Below are 5,000 nucleotides of genomic sequence, written 5' to 3' on the forward strand. Positions count from 1 at the left end.
AGCAATAGACCGAAAGGGCAAAAACATTTTTGTAGTGAAAATTCATTTTCACAACCTTTTATACATTATCAACATGGACGCGGTTTATATATATATAATATAAAATATAAATAATATATTAAAATATTATAAATATTATAATATATTTGTGTGTATAATATATATTTTTAAAAATATATTTATATAAATATATATTTTTTTAAAATATAATAAAATATATATATATTTTTTTTATTTTATAAAAAAAAAAAAAAAAAAAAATATATATATATAATATACACAAAAGAAGAGGAACAGAGACAGAGATAAACAGGGAGAGACAGAGAGATTGAGAGATAGAGAGTGAGACAGTGAGAAACAAAGACAGAGGGGAAAAAAGACAGAGAAAGAGAAAAAACAAGAGAAGGGGGAAAAAAGACCAAAAAAACAAACACTCCCCTTTCCCCAAATACATTCGTCTCAAAACATGCTCCGAACTTTGTCTCGAGAAGGAGCTTGAAAAATACTCAGGAAGAAACACGACAAAACAACGAGACTCTTGAAGCAATGCTCCTGATAGAGATCTTGCTGTGGGCTGAAATGTTGAGCAATTTGCAGCGTGCATGTTTAGCCGGAGAGGATGATCTTATGAGAAAGGAATTTTTCTTTATTTGAAATTCAGGTGAAGGAATTCTGCGAAGGTTATTCACACTTGGAGTGGGTTTCGATTTGCATTTAAGTTTATTATTGTTGTTTTTTATTGTGAATAGGATCATTTTTATTGTTGTTGTTTTTTATTGTGTATATGATCATTTTTATTGTTGTTGTTCTTGTTATTATCATTATTATTATTATTAACATTATCATTATTGCTGATCTTGTTATTATTTTATTACCATTATCATTAATATCCCAATCATTATTATTACTATTATTATTGTTATTATTATTATTATTATTATTATTATTATTTTTTATTATATTATTTATAATTATCTATATTATTAATATCATCATCATCATCATCACCATTGTAATTGTTGATGATGTTATTATCAATACTATTATCATTATCACCATTATAATTATTCCCTCCCCACCCCCTTTCCCCCCTCTATCTCTACTTTTCCCTTCCCACCATTTACCACCATTTCTCACTCCCAAACCACTCCTTCCCTCCCGCGTCAGTCCCTACATCTGTCCCTCCCACTTCCCTCCTCTTAATATTCAATTCCCCCGCCTCCTTCACTCCCTTTTCCCCTCCTCTCCCTTTTCCCCTCCTCTCCCTAACCTTTTCCCCTCCTCTCCCTTTTCCCCTCCTCTCCCTAACCTTTCCCCCTCCTCTCCCTAACCTTTCCCCCTCCTCTCCCTTTTCCCCTCCTCTCCCTTTCCCCCTCCTCTCCCTTTTCCCCTCCTCTCCCTTTTCCCCTCCTCTCCCTTTCCCCCTCCTCTCCCTAACCTTTCCCCCTCCTCTCCCTTTTCCCCTCCTCTCCCTTTCCCCCTCCTCTCCCTAACCTTTTCCCCTCCTCTCCCTTTTCCCCTCCTCTCCCTAACCTTTCCCCCTCCTCTCCCTTTTCCCCTCCTCTCCCTTTCCCCCTCCTCTCCCTTTTCCCCTCCTCTCCCTAACCTTTTCCCCTCCTCTCCCTTTTCCCCTCCTCTCCCTAACCTTTTCCCCTCCTCTCCCTTTTCCCCTCCTCTCGCTAACCTTTCCCCCTCCTCTCCCTTTTCCCCTCCTCTCCCTTTCCCCCTCCTCTCCCTAACCTTTTCCCCTCCTCTCCCTTTTCCCCTCCTCTCCCTTTTCCCCTCCTCTCCCTAACTTTTTCCCCTCCTCTCCCTAACTTTTTCCCCTCCTCTCCCTTTTCCCCCTCCTCTCCCTAACCTTTTCCCCTCCTCTCCCTAACCTTTTCCCCTCCTCTCCCTTTTCCCCTCCTCTCCCTTTTCCCCTCCTCTCCCTAACCTTTTCCCCTCCTCTCCCTAACCTTTTTCCCCTCCTCTCCCGTTTCCCCTCCTCTCCCTAACCTTTTCCCCCTCCTCTCCCTTTTCCCCTCCTCTCCCTAACCTTTCCCCTCTTCTCCCTTTTCCCCTCCTCTCCCTAACCTTTTCCCCTCCTCTCCCTAACCTTTCCCCTCCTCTCCCTTTTCCCCTCCTCTCCCTAACCTTTCCGCCTCCTCTCCTAACCTTTTCCCTTCCTCTCCCTTTTCCCCTTCTCTCCCTAACCTTTTCCCCTCCTCTCCCTAACCTTTTCCCCTCCTCTCCCTTTTCCCCTCCTCTCCCTAACCTTTTCCCCTCCTCTCCCTAACCTTTTCCCCTCCTCTCCCTTTTCCCCTCCTCTCCCTTTTCCCCTCCTCTCCCTAACCTTTTCCCCTCCTCTCCCTAACCTTTTCCCCTCCTCTCCCTTTTCCCCTCCTCTCCCTAACCTTTTCCCCTCCTCTCCCTTTTCCCCTCCTCTCCCTAACCTTTTCCCTTCCTCTCCCTTTTCCCCTTCTCTCCCTAACCTTTTCCCCTCCTCTCCCTAACCTTTTCCCCTCCTCTCCCTTTTCCCCTCCTCTCCCTTTTCCCCTCCTCTCCCTAACCTTTTCCCCTCCTCTCCCTAACCTTTTCCCCCTCTCTCCCTTTTCCCCTCCTCTCCCTTTTCCCCTCCTCTCCCTAACCTTTTCCCCTCCTCTCCCTAACCTTTTCCCCTCCTCTCCCCTTTTCCCCTCCTCTCCCTAACCTTTTCCCCTCCTCTCCCTTTTCCCCTCCTCTCCCTAACCTTTTCCCCTCCTCTCCCTAACCTTTTCCCCTCCTCTCCCTTTTCCCCTCCTCTCCCTAACCTTTTCCCCTCCTCTCCCTTTTCCCCTCCTCTCCCTTTTCCCCTCCTCTCCCTAACTTTTTCCCCTCCTTTCCCTTTTCCCCTCCTCTCCCTTTTCCCCTCCTCTCCCTTTCCCCCTCCTCTCCCTAACCTTTCCCCCTCCTCTCCCTTTTCCCCTCCTCTCCCTAACCTTTCCCCCTCCTCTCCCTTTTCCCCTCCTCTCCCTAACCTTTTCCCCTCCTCTCCCTTTTCCCCTCCTCTCCCTTTTCCCCTCCTCTCCCTAACCTTTTCCCCTCCTCTCCCTAACCTTTTCCCCTCCTCTCCCTTTTCCCCTCCTCTCCCTAACCTTTTCCCCTCCTCTCCCTTTTCCCCTCCTCTCCCTAACCTTTTCCCCTCCTCTCCCTAACTTTTTCCCCTCCTCTCCCTTTTCCCCTCCTCTCCCTAACCTTTTCCCCTCCTCTCCCTTTTCCCCTCCTCTCCCTTTTCCCCTCCTCTCCCTAACTTTTTCCCCTCCTTTCCCTTTTCCCCTCCTCTCCCTTTTCCCCTCCTCTCCCTTTCCCCCTCCTCTCCCTAACCTTTCCCCCTCCTCTCCCTTTTCCCCTCCTCTCCCTAACCTTTCCCCCTCCTCTCCCTTTTCCCCTCCTCTCCCTAACCTTTTCCCCTCCTCTCCCTTTTCCCCTTCTCTCCCTAACCTTTCCCCCTCCTCTCCCTTTTCCCCTTCTCTCTGTGCCCCTTCCCCTTCCGTTATTTTTTATGCGATTTTCCTATCCTTTTTTTCCCTATCTCCTTTTCTTCTCCCTGTTTTTTCCCCCTTTCCTTCCTACCTTTCTTTTCAACCTCAACCTTGAAAAGTCGCATTAAATGATAAATATACAAACATTGACGATTTACTTTATTCTAATGCAAATTACTCGCCTCGAAAAAGAATGATAATATTGATTATAACAACGCTAAAGATAATAAAAATCGTGATAACAATAACAATAATGATAATAATAAAAGAGTCACGATAGGATGCAATGTGATGCATTATCTTTGTTTTTAATTATTTTCATAGTAACTATTGTAACTATTATAGTAACGATATAATTATTATCTATAACTGTGATGATAGTTATTATTATTATCATAATAACACCTACAATAATGATGATAACAATAATGATACAAAAATATAATAATAATGATGAGAATGACGATAATGATGCTAATAAATAATAAAGATAATAACAATAAAATCAATGACAATAATGCTAATGATGAATAATGATAATAGTAATAGTAACAATGACAATAAAAGTAATGATAGTAGTAACAGTAGGAATAAAAATTCTAACGATAATGCCAATGATGATAATAATAATGATGATAATAATGATAATAATAATAATAACAATAATGATGATGATAATGATAATAATAATAATAACAATAATGATGATAATAACAATGACAACAATAATAATAACAGTGATGATAATAATATTAACGATAATAACAGAAACAAAGTAGTAAAAGTAATAATAATAATAATAATAATAATAATAATAATAATAATCATTATTATTATTATAATAATAATAATTATTATTATTATTATTATTATTATTATTATGAAAATACTGCTGAGATGATGATGGTAATAATAATAATTATTATAATAATTATAATAATAACAATGATAATAATAATATTCATAATACTAATAATAACATTGATATTAGCATGATAATGATATAAGTTGTAATAATGATGATAATGATAATGATGATAATAATAATAACAGTAATATTATATAATAACAACATTTATGAAAGAGATAATATTAGTATGATATTATTATTAGTATGGATAATGATGATAATAAAAACAACAAAATGCATATGATTATGAAAATAAAAATGTTAACAAAAAAAATTATGATAGATGTAATCATAATCATAATCATAATAAAAACAATAATGATAATGATGACAATAGTAATAATAATGATAACAATAATGGCAATGATGATAATGAAAATTGTAATAATAATTATTATTATAATAATAGTAATGATAAAAATAATATAGCATTAAGAAGAATGAAAATGTTTATAATGATAATGATGATAAAAATAATAAAAATAGTAATAATAGAAAATATAATAATAATAATAATGCTAATGCAAATAATAATAACAATATTAATTTTAAAAAAATAAGAATGATTATAACAATGGTAGTAATGG

This window comes from Penaeus chinensis, chromosome 26 (genome assembly GCF_019202785.1).
Source record: "Penaeus chinensis breed Huanghai No. 1 chromosome 26, ASM1920278v2, whole genome shotgun sequence".
Taxonomy (NCBI): Eukaryota; Metazoa; Arthropoda; class Malacostraca; order Decapoda; family Penaeidae; genus Penaeus; species Penaeus chinensis.